Genomic DNA, 15,595 nt, shown 5'->3' with positions numbered 1-15,595 from the left:
AATGCTGTTTCTGATGATCATCAACGACATACTGATGTCAGAAACTCGTAATGTTAACAATACGTCCAAGATATGTTATTTACTACAAACACGGCGACAGCAAAGGTCAAGGTTACAGCAGGTAGTTCCCGGTAAACATACCACAGGGGCGACTGTATGCTTTCTATTTCGGCCATGATCATGAACAACACGTGAATTACATTTGGTCAATTGAAAAAAGTGCAGACTAAAATATGTAGATTGTTTGATATGATTTATAATCCCTGCACACATGCTACCGCCTTAATTCCCCGCTCTACGATTAAAGTCAAACGATATCTGAAGCTGATTTCCATCCCTCTACGCGTAGTAAACAATCATTTTTACTGCAGTGTATTCACTGGCGAATCGATTGCGAACAATCGCACGTGAAACAGGTATAAACGTTTTTAATCTGCCCCTTTTCCCGTCTTCCTTTTCGGATTTATTTTTTTGCGTGTCCCATGTTACTTTACAAAAAATGTGCCTGGCTAATGACCCGTTCGCTACACGTTGTATACTACAACTTAGTACGTTAACGCACCCAATATTTATGACGTCATCAGTTATGTCTATATCATATTCAAGATAACACATGTTTAATTTTGACCTTCCGGTCACTGCCTTTACGAGTTTTATAAATCATCATTTATTTCATTGTGCCAGAACGCGTTATATATTGACTTCAGGCGAATCACGGCGTAATCGGTCATATCAAATCTACAATTAGCATTCTCCAAAATCCCTGATGTCTGCCTAGCGATGAACAGACACAGCTCACCATGATTCCGTCTGGGAACTATTTCACGTAATAAGGTAGGCCCGAGTCATGTGATAGATCGAACAGACACGCGGAAGGTGATTGATAACGGAAGCCAGTGAAAGGGTCACTCGCTCAATCCATCATCTACACATCTTCAATGGAGTGCTGAGTTTCGTTTTGAATGAAGCGTAACCTGGGTACTATCACCAGGATTTGGAATAATGTATCGAATTTCGTAGTTATTGTTCAGCACAAATACAGCCGCAATGGCGAGAGTGAATATATATGAAACTGTCTCTTGAGGAAACCGTTGTCTTTCATGTAGTTAGCAATGTTCCAAAAGCATCGTTGAAAACCTCTATATTTGTTGGATAGGGACACAGATTTATTGACCTTTTTACCATTATGGCTAATTCCTAGTTCAATATAAGCATGTAATGACGAAAAAGCACGCACGATGCAATTGATATCGTTTGGATCAAGGGAAACCTGCCCTGAACGGGACAAAGGATTGATCTTACCCATCAGAATAAATCTCACTTAAACATCCGGTAAAGTCATTTAATCTTACAGAAATCATTAAGTTTAAAAAAAACCTGTCCGTTCTCATTTTTGCATTTTATGTAGGGTCTATTACGTACGTGACCTATTTAGCAGGGAATTAACAGCATCCTGTCATGGGAGTTTTATCTATCACGCTTGGCCATATTTTGCGTGTTAAATAAACGCAAAACCACCATGTTTTACGTCACCTTCGAAAGAACGTGATATAAAAAACTTCCGCATACCTATATTTAGTGGCAAGCCTTGTCTTGGTTCCTATCCATATGACTCCATCTCTGACAATCTGAGCGGGAATCAAACGTTTGATGAATATCTCTCCCATACCGTGTGACGTAGCTTTTAAACATATTCAATGGCAACGTCATCATGATATGTCCGATCGGTGTTCTGTTGTGAGAAATCCTTTAATGAAAAACGATATTACGCCGAGAATCATAAGTCACTCTATGTGTTAGACATATATGCAAATTATATATAAAGCCATATCCAAACATGTTGTTTTTCTTCGATTTTATTTCTAACTTGGCGTCATTATTTTTGTATTTTAAAATCGTTGGGTATAATTCAGATAAGGGGGAATGTTTGTTTTTAAGTGTCGTTTCATTTGGAATACACTAACGTTCAAGCACTCCTTTCTTTTCTTTGTTAGGAATTGCATTAACAGAAAAAAATACAAAAATCGTATGACGGTAAAGATAATGGGGAAAACACCGTTAGCTCTTTATACGTTGTAGTAATATAGGCTCGCAAAATATGTTATTTTAAAATCTGAAGAACGGGAGATGATGAACTACGTAATAAATTTGTGTTATATATTTATATAAAGAAGACGTTATATCGTAAATCAACAAAATTGCTTTAAAGATTTGTTAACGTTCCAACGTAAAAATATATCATTATTAACAGTCGATAACTAGCAAAGAAAAAAATCCAGTTTCGATTTTTAACTCATGTAACCTGATGTCTAAACGATTCTTTCTGTCGATTACTACGCTAAGTTCATAAAAACAATCAGGGACAAATATATACTGAATCGGCAGTGTTTAAGATATATTCCGGCAGGTAAGTAAGAGCGTATTTGTTGTGCTGTCAAATGATCTTACATCCGTATACGGCGGTACGCAAGGCAATGGAATTGACGGGAAAGGAAACATTACGTCAATCCATCACCGGACAAATTGAATCGATTTCCGTTTATCTGTTTTATATATCCGATAAAGAAACGTCGTGCATCTATTGTAGGCCATAAAAGGCAGAAATAGTCTGCTATCGCTGCGATCCGAATTAACGTTCAGGTAAAGCTGGTGAGACACCGACATATAGAAGGGATATTGCAGCTGGCACACTTGGTGCGGATTTACATTACCAGCTGAGGTTTCGTTATTTAGTAGTGAACAGACTGGAGGTGGTATCGTTGAGTTACACTTCGCCCACATCTCGTTGTCCTTACTGACCTATCCGTAACTTTACGTCAGTCGATGGTCGATTCCTGACATAGATACATAGTCAAGGATTCTGATCATGTCAGCTCCTCTCATGTGACGTAGTGACCTACATACAGAGACGCTTGTCATAGATACACGTACCAATAATCTGTAGAATTATCTTCACAATTAAATAAGTGAAATATCTTTGGTTCTATTTCTTTGACATCGTTCGTGCTGTTCTCCAGTTTAAAATAATGACGACAGTTGTGTTTATAATACAAAAACGTAGTTTTATGTGATCTGGTAGATAAAGAACACTACATTTCAACCATATTAATAACCTTGGTTTAAAGCTCTGGATGATCTACAGCATGTCAAAGTTGTGCATGTAACTGAGTGAGAGTATTACACATTGTTAGTATAGGTATGGGTTGACTTTCCTTTGAATTGCACATCCCCGAAACAGCTAATGTCTTGTGAAAAATGTTATCTAAATATGATGTTGCCTTTTGAGGCCATGTTAACGTGTAGCATGACAACTGAGAGGTCCTGAACGTAACCGCAAGTACAGAAGGACAATTATTTCCCTTCTTGGTGCACCAAAAGGACACATAGAAACCCGATATTACACGAGGTCCGATCATTTCAGAATATTTTATTGTGCTGATCTTATGTACAAAAGGAATTGAGCAACATGCACAGCCTATATAAGCTTTGTTTGTTTGTTTGTTTGAGTTTGTTTAACGTCCTATTAACAGCTAAGGTCATTTTAGGACGGCCTCCCCTGTGTGCAAGATGCATGCGTGTAGTGTATGCGTGTGTATTTTGGGAGGCTGCGATATGTTCGTGTTTATCTCCTTGTGATAGCGCGGAACTGATGCCGACTTTATAGTGCTACCTCACGGAAACATACTGCCGAAGACACCCAGCAGGACGCCTTACTCGGTCACATTATACTGACAACGGGTGAACCAGTCGTCCCACTCCTAATTTGCTGAGCGTTAAGCAGGAGTATAAACTACCATTGTTAAAGACTTTGGTATGTCTCGGCTAGGGGACAGTACTCAAAGCCTTCCTCACTGGGGCGAACGCTCAACAAATGGCCAAAAGTGAGGCATTGTCAAGGGAGACATTAGGAAGAAGAAAGGTATTTAGAAAGGAGAGAAGAGATAAGGTCCCAAATTGGGTCGCCTCTTACGATCATGCAATTGGGGGCAGCAGGTACAATTCTTACGCCCTACCTGCAGGGACACCCCCTATATAAGCACTCTCCTTACAAAACATAACGGTATATACATATCATATAAACGTTTCTTTTACATATGTTTCTTTAAGTATTAAAATAAGAGACTATTTATACTTTGAATTTGATTTGACAATACATATTTCAAATATCGCAATTGTTGTAAGAGAGATTATTTTACAAAGCTATTTGTGAAACTGATAAAAACGTCTGGTGTCTCTAATGTAACTCAGAACCGCTTCACAATATTTATATTCATATTTCCGTCTCGTGATTAAAAACCGTATATAAAAGTGTGGGTATTGAGTGGAATAGTATCACTCATCGCTGATAGAGAGTACGTGACCTCCTACAAGCAAGGTCTTTTCTCCGAACTATACAGAAACAAATATTTCAAAATACAAAGGTATAACAAAAAAGGAACAAAACAAAAAGGATAACTTCAATATCGTGAAATCAATTCGTTCTATTTTGACACAGATTATTTTCAGTTACTTTCCCGCTGAACAGTGTACCAAGCCTCATTAAAGCATGTGGAGAAAATAGAAAATTCCTTTTCTTATTTTGCATATTACGCAACGATAATACATCATGCGTACGAAATGGCCAATTGTCCGCACCGAGCATGTGAGCACGAGAACGTTCCCGCCAGGCAATGCGTGCGCATATGGTGTCCCTTTATTTTGTTCCGATGTCTGATTCGTTTCGTGGATGGTTGCTTTGAATCACGAATGCCCTTCGCCGTTGCCCAGAACTCTTCTGAACTATTAAATGTCTGGCACTCAGCGATGCGATACATGATGATCATTCCGGTTGAAATGAATGTTAATATTTGTAAGCGGTATTCAGACATCGATGTTACTTAGTTTATGTCAAATCACGGCTTACTAGCAGATGGAAAAAAATATATGGCTGCAGTTGCATCTATATACGCTCCATCTAAAAATATCGACGACATCTCGCCCTGACATCCGTGATCCTACCAATATATCAAGGGCAGACAACGGAAACGAAAGCGGGAGACAACATGGATCATACCGGCCGTGTCGTGCGTGGCGTTTACATCTGACCTTTTGGAGTGATCATAATGCATCGTCTCGTCTGGATCGAAACAGGAAGTACCAAGGAACTGCTATTGGCTGGTAGTTTGCACTAGCTAAAATTGAAAACGATGTAGCACGGTATACTAATGGCGAAATGTGGATAAATACTAGTGGTAGACTAGGGACACATACCCAACCTGCCCTGAAGGTCGACACAGACATGTTATATATATACCCAGTCGACCCGTTAAGGTCGGCACAGCCATACTATATATAACTAGACGGGTTTATGCTCTGAAAAAGAATGTCAACAAATAAACAATGTCTTCCGCTTTGAAGTAGTGGCTTCACGTAGCTGCCAATTCAACTTCTTGAAGTGATTCTCACAACTGTATCATCATTTACAGTAAAACTGTTAAATAAACATTAATTTAATATTTCCTTAAAGTCGTTATTTTTATAATTTAACTGCAAATAACGACCGTACGTCTAACGCAATAAAAACACCGGGGAGTGCACCTTTAAACATTTGATATTGATACCGTACGTCAAACACTGAGTTACACTGCGTCATACAGTCGTGTCGTCCTTCTATGACTCATCGCTGATACTTGGGGTCAAAAGGTCGGAAATCAAAATGTTCTAATCAACCTTTTAAACAGAGGGGCAGATGCGTAACCCCTCAATTAATTAATATAAAAATTTAGAGGAGTACAGGTTATTTTCAAATTAAATGATCTGTAAATTGGATTTATAATGAACCGTGCAACTACTCAATAGAGATAATAATTATAATTCGAGGTTCCTATATACCGCTCTATCACAACCTTGTTCGTAGATCTCAAAACAAAGAAAGAAAAAAATATCGCATTGAAAGCTTTTTTAGCTTGCACTGTCAGCTTTAAAAAAAAGCATGTGTCCGATTGTAAAATATATGTTTATATAAATAAAAGAGAAAATGAAAGATTTCGTCAATAATATTCAAGGTACATTGTAGCAAGGTTGATGACTAATTTTTAATTTTGCCCCTTATTTTCACAGCCCCTACTGCCCCTTAAAGTCATACACAAAGAGAATTAGTTAATATCGTTCATGAACCAAGTGTTAAGAACATCAAATAACCTGGGCGCGTATTCATGAAACCGTTCTCATGCTCAAGCATGGATTTTGTGCTCAAGCTTAATTTCTTGTTCTGGTTATAAATTCATAAACAAATCTTATTTTGCCAAAGATTTGGAAAATATTTGAAGAGATTTGAATCTGAATATTGTTTTCAGTGTTTACATTTGACATTTTGATCGTTTGGCATGATTTAAGTGAGTAACAAGAAAGTTGGTTTGAGCACAGAATCCATTCTTGAGCATGAGAACGGTTTCATGAATACGGGCCCAGGATTGCGTGTTTGAATTTTAGGCGAGGTTAGGCTGACAATCTTACGTCAACACGCTGTTGATCCGTGACTGTACGAGAGCTTGCGTTACAACACTATACCGGGAAGTTCCCGTACGTTTAAAAGCTTTCCCAGACAACATTGGTTTGCCACACACTGTTTGAATAATGGATAGACAAGTAAAACAATTAGAGTTAAACTACATCATTTATCATTTTAGCGTTCTTTGTTACTTCACGAAACAATCTTTACTTAGAAATTCAATCCAATTAGGAAACTTACGTTCAAAAATGTGTTCCTTACGTCTGATAGACACAATATACGGCAGGGCCTCGTGTCTTACCTATGAAACACAATGCGGTACCGTATGAGATGTATCTAGACACAATACAGTACTGTCTGTGTGTTTGATTACTATTTCAAACAGTTACTGTAGATAGACACTTTGCGGTACTGTCTGTGATGTGTCTTATATACAATGCGGTACTGTCTGTGATGTGTCTTATATACAATGCGGTACTGTCTGTGATGTGTCTTATATACAATGCGGTACTGTCTGTGATGTGTCTTATATACAATGCGGTACTGTCTGTGATGTGTCTTATATACAATGCGGTACTGTCTGTGATGTGTCTTATATACAATGCGGTACTGTCTGTGATGTGTCTTATATACAATGCGGTACTGTCTGTGATGTGTCTTATATACAATGCGGTACTGTCTGTGATGTGTCTTATATACAATGCGGTACTGTCTGTGATGTGTCTTATATACAATGCGGTACTGTCTGTGATGTGTCTTATATACAATGCGGTACTGTCTGTGATGTGTCTTATATACAATGCGGTACTGTCTGTGATGTGTCTTATATACAATGCGGTACTGTCTGTGATGTGTCTTATATACAATGCGGTACTGTCTGTGATGTGTCTTATATACAATGCGGTACTGTCTGTGATGTGTCTTATATACAATGCGGTACTGTCTGTGATGTGTCTTATATACAATGCGGTACTGTCTGTGATGTGTCTTATATACAATGCGGTACTGTCTGTGATGTGTCTTATATACAATGCGGTACTGTCTGTGATGTGTCTTATATACAATGCGGTACTGTCTGTGATGTGTCTTATATACAATGCGGTACTGTCTGTGATGTGTCTTATATACAATGCGGTACTGTCTGTGATGTGTCTTATATACAATGCGGTACTGTCTGTGATGTGTCTTATATACAATGCGGTACTGTCTGTGATGTGTCTTATATACAATGCGGTACTGTCTGTGATGTGTCTTATATACAATGCGGTACTGTCTGTGATGTGTCTTATATACAATGCGGTACTGTCTGTGATGTGTCTTATATACAATGCGGTACTGTCTGTGATGTGTCTTATATACAATGCGGTACTGTCTGTGATGTGTCTTATATACAATGCGGTACTGTCTGTGATGTGTCTTATATACAATGCGGTACTGTCTGTGATGTGTCTTATATACAATGCGGTACTGTCTGTGATGTGTCTTATATACAATGCGGTACTGTCTGTGATGTGTCTTATATACAATGCGGTACTGTCTGTGAGGTGTCTTATATACCATGCGGTACTGTCTGTGATGTATCTTATATACAATGCAGTACTGTCGGTGATGTGTCTTATATACAATGCGGTACTGTCTGTGAGGTGTCTTATATACAATGCAGTACTGTCTGTTGATGTGTCTTATATACAATGCGGTACTGTCTGTGATGTATCTTATATACAATGCGGTCCTGTCTGTGAGGTGTCTTATATACAATGCGGCACTGTCTGTGATGTATCTTATATACAATGCGGTACTGTCTGTGAGGTGTCTTATATACAATGCGGTACTGTCTGTGATGTATCTTATATACAATGCGGTACTGTCTGTGATGTGTCTTATATACAATACGGTACTGTCTGTGATGTGTCTTATATACAATGCGGCACTGTCTGTGATGTGTCTTATATACAATGCGGTACTGTCTGTGATGTGTCTTACAAACAATTCGGCACTGTCTGTGATGTGTCTTACAAACAATGCGGTACTGTCTGTGATGTGTCTTACAAACAATGCGGTACTGTCTGTGATGTGTCTTACAAACAATGCGGTACTGTCTGTGATGTGTCTTACAAACAATGCGGTACTGTCTGTGATGTGTCTTACAAACAATGCGGTACTGTCTGTGATGTGTCTTACAAACAATGCGGTACTGTCTGTGATGTGTCTTACAAACAATGCGGTACTGTCTGTGATGTGTCTTACAAACAATGCGGTACTGTCTGTGATGTGTCTTACAAACAATGCGGTACTGTCTGTGATGTGTCTTACAAACAATGCGGTACTGTCTGTGATGTGTCTTACAAACAATGCGGTACTGTCTGTGATGTGTCTTACAAACAATGCGGTACTGTCTGTGATGTGTCTTACAAACAATGCGGTACTGTCTGTGATGTGTCTTACAAACAATGCGGTACTGTCTGTGATGTGTCTTACAAACAATGCGGTACTGTCTGTGATGTGTCTTACAAACAATGCGGTACTGTCTGTGATGTGTCTTACAAACAATGCGGTACTGTCTGTGATGTGTCTTACAAACAATGCGGTACTGTCTGTGATGTGTCTTATATACAATGCGGTACTGTCTGTGATGTGTCTTACAAACAATGCGGTACTGTCTGTGATGTGTTTTACAAACAATGCGGTACTGTCTGTGATGTGTCTTACTACGAATACAATCCGTTACTGTATATACAATTCAATTCAATTCAATTTATTTCCGTAAGTTTTACAACTTATAGGATTTGTACAACAACCAATAATTTCATTTAAGTACAACAACAAATAACTACATATTACTGGCACATTCATCACAAATCAGCAGCAACAACAACATCATCGAAATCATAATTCATCACTTTCATCATCATCATCATCATCGTCGCCGTCGTCGTCGTCTTATAAATCATCATCATGAAATAATCATCTCTCAAAATCAACATCAACGACTACGTCATCATCATCACCATCATCATCATCATCACCATCATCATCATCATCATCATCATCATCATCAAAATATCAACATTATAGAAAACATCTATATCATCATCATCATCATTATCATCATCATCATTATCATCATCATCATTATCGAAAACATCTATATCATCATCATTATCATTATCATCATCATCATTATCATCATCATCATTATCGAAAACATCTATATCATCATCACAATATCATCATTGCCTTATAAATCTTCATCATTAACAAATACAACAACATTGAGTATTTACCATCTTGAATATTCCTGTACCTTCCCGTTTCTATTGCAAGATTGTGAGCTGACATACGTTATTTGGTAATCCTAATTCGACGTTGTTTTGGTATATACAATAGGTACCGTCTGTGTGTCTCAGTGCTGATACAATGAGCTACTACACGTAGACACAATAATGTACTGTCTATCTGTCTTACCACGGCTACAACCTGTCCCTGTAGAAAGATATATGATACAGTTGCTGCTAATAAACACATTACGGTACCATTTATCTGACTAACTTCTGATACAATCATTTGATAGGAACAATACGGTACCGTCTGAAATTAGTTTCCTGCTCATCGATACCGCCAACAACCAATCTTTCCATTTGAATTTGTGAACAAATTTTTCATGAATTTTTAATCCTTAAAAGAAAAACTCGTTCTCCTACGCTAATTGTCGCGTGTAATCAGTCTCCATTCTCCTCAAGGACGCCGTAATTGATGTTTTCCTTGCCCTCTGTTTCCCCTTCAGAGAACACTTTCTTTTGTCCGTCACGTCATACAATCCTGAAACGTGGTTAATTATCATGGGACGGACAACTACACGTGAGCTGTAAAACACATATATAAGCAAGTCGTAAAACGGTCAGTCGTTCATTACACATCAGTATACATATGTTCGTGTGCGACTCGGTCATTTATCTGAATCAAAAAGATCTTTCTGTAACGATAGCGGCGGCTAATTTGTGATCTTCGGAAAACCAACTGTCAACACCATATAGGTATACATACGGAAATGTTGACGAGATATATAGTGTGTACATTACACAATAAACTCGGGATATCTCGGTTGTTTTTTTACCTCAAGTAGCTTTTGTCCCATGTATTTTTTTGTATATATTAACTTCCACATGCCTTATAACCAAATGGTTTGCTGACCAATCAGATAACATTTACAGGGGAGAACAATATTTACACTTTTTGTTTTTATACAGTAACTTGATATCATTATTAAAATATTTCAAGCGTTTTTACATAAGAGGAATTAACAACTAATAGCTCAGCTTAAAATCACTTTAGATTGTACATGACCATAGGTTTCTGTTGTAAGGATAAAATGTGTTTATGCTTGTTTATAATTATAAGCACGTGGTGACTAAATTACACAGTTAAATGAACACGACGTGCCATAATATAATCGCATATCCATGCAAGCACCTGTGATCTTCTATTAGTAGGACTTATCTCCTTTATACTGTAAGCCTTACAGAGTCTTCATATTTCAGGTACATGTCTTCAAGCAAGTCTATAAGAAAATTATATTCAATATCTGTTTAAACCATATATATATATATATACGCCTCCTGTAAAAGTACACTACTGTTTATATAGTTTGTGTCTGTGAAGCAGACACGACCTTGTCAACACATGTGATTCTGTATCAATTAGCGGCATCCACGTAATCACCGGTCCTGTCAATAGATACTACAGAAAACGTAACATGAACAAATCTGTTCTCTCCTCGTGCTACACGTACAGCATGACAGAAACTCTTAAAATACTAGAGCATGCTAAGTTATCTTCATCAGTGGAGTACAACGCCAACACCTCTGTAAAAATGTTTGCGTATGATCGTTATTTTTAAACCAGCAGACTGGGAATCAGTAAACTGCATGACTTTGAGCTGGTTAGATACGTGAAATTAGTATAGGTAAAAAACAGCCTGAACGGCATACCGCTATGGCTGTACCTGATAATACTCCAAGATATATAAATATAGTGTCGTAACTGACTGGCCAATGCCAACCGATTTACTCTGGAGTTTCTTTTTTGTGTTAATAAATATATATCAAAAGCACGTGCCAATAACACTGTGTAAGTATTGACCATTAAGTCGATAGAGCTTTGGTTTGAGATTATGTTGCCTTCTCATCATTGACAACTGGTGGAACTGGTGGAACTGGTGGAACACAGAGTATAAGAGAAATAGGTAAAATTTGTCAGTCTTCGGATAATTTCTCAAGTAATATTTTTGAATTGTGAATTTTGTTTGTATTGGATTAAGCTGTTACTAACAACTAAGGTAATTAAGGGGCGTGTCGCTGCGTCTTAGATGCGCTATTTTTGTGAATTTGCCTCCTTACGAAAGCGCAGGTCTGATGCCCACTTTAGAGTACCTCCTCACTTAGATACTATGCTAAACGCAACGTGCGGCAACAGTGAACCACGAGTACTTCCTCACTTAGATACTATGCTAAACGCACCGGCAACAGTGGACCACGAGTACTTCCTCACTTAGATACTATGCTAAACCCACCGGCAACAGTGGACCACGAGTACCACCTCACTTAGGTACTATGTTAAACGCACCGGCAACAATGGACCACGAGTAATTCCTCACTTAGATACTATGCTAAAGGCACCGTGCGACAACAGAGGACCACGAGTACTTCCTCACTTAGATACTATGCTAAAGGCACCGTGCGGCAACAGAGGACCACGAGTACCTCCTCACTTAGATACTATGTTAAACGCACCGGCAACAGTGGACCACGAGTACTTCCTCACGTAGATACTATGCTAAACGCACCGGCAACAGTGGACCACGAGTACCTCCTCACTTAGAGACTATGCTAAACGCACCGGCAACAGAGGACCACGAGCACCACCTCACTTAGATACTATGCTAAACGCACCGTGCGGCAACAGTGGACCACGAGTACTTCCTCACTTAGATACTATGCTAAACGCACCGTGCGGCAACAGTGGACCACGAGTACTTCCTCACGTAGATACTATGCTAAACGCACCGGCAACAGTGGACCACGAGTACCTCCTCACTTAGAGACTATGCTAAACGCACCGGCAACAGAGGACCACGAGTACCTCCTCACTTAGATACTATGTTAAACGCACCGGCAACAGTGGACCACGAGTACCAGCGCACTTAGATACTATGCTAAACGCACCGGCAACAGAGGACCACGAGTACCTCCTCACTTAGGTACTATGCTAAACGCACCGGCAACAGTGGACCGCGAGTACTTCCTCACTTAGATACTATGCTAAACGCACCGTGCGGCAACAGAGGACCACGAGTACCTCCTCACTTAGATACTATGTTAAACGCACCGGCAACAGTGGACCACGAGTACCACCTCACTTAGATACTATGTTAAACGCACCGGCAACAATGGACCACGAGTACTTCCTCACTTAGATACTATGCTAAAGGCACCGTGCGGCAACAGAGGACCACGAGTACTTCCTCACTTAGGTACTATGCTAAACGCACCGGCAACAGTGGACCACGAGTACCTCCTCACTTCCTCACTCAGATACTATGCTAAACGCACCGGCAACAGAGGACCACGAGTACCACCTCACTTAGATACTATGCCAAACGCACCGGCAACAATGGACCACGAGTAATTCCTCACTTAGATACTATGCTAAAGGCACCGTGCGACAACAGAGGACCACGAGTACTTCCTCACTTAGGGACTATACTAAACGCACCGGCAACAGTGGACCACGAGTACCCCCTCACTTAGATACTATGCTAAACGCACCGTGCGGCAACAGTGGACCACGAGTACTTCCTCACTTAGGTACTATGCTAAACGCACCGGCAACAGTGGACCTCGAGTACCACCTCACTTAGATACTATGCGAAACGCACCGGCAACAATGGACCACGAGTAATTCCTCACTTAGATACTATGCTAAAGGCACCGTGCGGCAACAGAGGACCACGAGTACTTCCTCACTTAGGTACTATACTAAACGCACCGGCAACAGAGGACCACGAGTACCTCCTCACTTAGATACTATGTTAAACGCACCGGCAACAGTGGACCACGAGTACCACATCACTTAGATACTATGCTAAACGCACCGGCAACAGTGGACCTCGAGTACCACCTCACTTAGATACTATGCGAAACGCACCGGCAACAATGGACCACGAGTACTTCCTTACTTAGATACTATGCTAAACGAACCGTGCGGCAACAGTGGACCACGAGCACCTCCTCACTTAGATACTATGCTAAACGCTCCGGCAACAGAGGACCACGAGTACTTCCTCACTTAGGGACTATACTAAACGCACCGGCAACAGTGGACCACGAGTACTTCCTCACTTAGGTACTATGCTAAACGCACCGGCAACAGTGGACCACGAGTACCCCCTCACTTAGATACTATGCTAAACGCACCGGCAACAATGGACCACGAGTACTTCCTTACTTAGATACTATGCTAAACGAACCGTGCGGCAACAGTGGACCACGAGTACCTCCTCACTTCCTCACTCAGATACTATGCTAAACGCACCGGCAACAGAGGACCACGAGTACTTCCTCACTTAGGTACTATACTAAACGCACCGGCAACAGTGGACCACGAGTACCTCCTCACTTAGATACTATGCTAAACGCACCGGCAACAGTGGACCACGAGTACCACCTCACTTAGATACTATGCTAAACGCACCGGCAACAGTGGCCCCCCCTGCCACAATTGATGATCGTTTAGGAAGGAATGACAGCTACCCATTTCAGGAAATTTTGTACATTCCGGTCTGAGGACGAAATCCATTAGAAGGCGAAATAAACATTTCTGTCTAAATTTTGATAACATCTTTTCAGTTCTAATTATGGCATAATGCTACATTTCCCTACAAAGGAAGTATGCTGCCTTAATTCTCAAATTCTAGTTGTGCTGCAGAGACGACACTGACACTGCCTCACGTGACCCTTTAGAGCTAGGCAATATTAAATTAATCAGGGAAACAATGTGTTGCAAGGAATCAATAAATATATAAATGACGTTTACCTACCGTGTCTGCCCTGTCTTCCTTTCTGTAACCTGGTATGCTTTAATCACAGCTGTAAGAAGATCTGTCGTTACCTCAGTGATTATCGGCTGGGAACTGTTCTTTGTGAAACTGTAATTCCGAAAGGTTCACATTGTCTATTCCATCATAAATGAGAAAGAACAAACTTCGGTAAAATTAATATATATGGCTTTTCCGTATATTAGTATTTACTAATTCACATGACAACTTTAGTCTCTAGTCTTGTAAGTTGGTATACACACTGGATCGGTTCGTCTTTATACAACAGAGCTATAAGCGTATGTCTGAATACAAGGCCCTTTGTCACGTGTTTATATCTGTAAATTCTGTTAAATAATAATTTGTCTATGTGTTAATCGATTCGACAATGACTTATTCATCCAGTCCACCAACTGACTTGTTTAGCACCCCTACTACCCACGTCTACTCCGTGTAAATACTGAAATACGCTAGTTTGGGAATAATAAATACTTCCGACAGTTATAACACAGTTTAGCCTCTTTTAAGCTGTCGAGGCGGGAAACGGAGCTTTACAAACAGTTGGTATATACATTGCTTGGCGTGATGTTGTATACCCCCCTCCCTGGATACGGAGGCTGAAGGGAGATGTTTCACGCCACGGAGGGACGATGCTTGGCTAGAATCGAACGCGTCGTACGGCTGTGGCGAGATGGAAAAGAGCCAGCGTAAAGTATACGAGACTTGATCTACTCACCTATATAGACTATGCCCCCGAGACAGACATAGCTAGTCCTTAGCATTATTTTTTAATGTTTTTTGTCCTTCCAGACGTCCTGTTGTGATTTCACTACCTGTTCGTCTGATATAACCTGGTCAGTACAGTACATGTGTACGTTTATTTTATTATACCTGTGATTATCATATTCCTGTAGCTATTACAATGTTTTTTGTCCTTCCAGACGTCCTGCTGTGATTTCACTACCTGTTCGTCTGATATAACCTGGTCAGTACAGTACATGTGTACGTTTATT

Source organism: Mizuhopecten yessoensis, unplaced genomic scaffold, assembly GCF_002113885.1.
Source record: "Mizuhopecten yessoensis strain PY_sf001 unplaced genomic scaffold, ASM211388v2 scaffold10911, whole genome shotgun sequence".
Lineage (NCBI taxonomy): Eukaryota > Metazoa > Mollusca > Bivalvia > Pectinida > Pectinidae > Mizuhopecten > Mizuhopecten yessoensis.
This window is presented reverse-complemented; position numbering follows the sequence as displayed.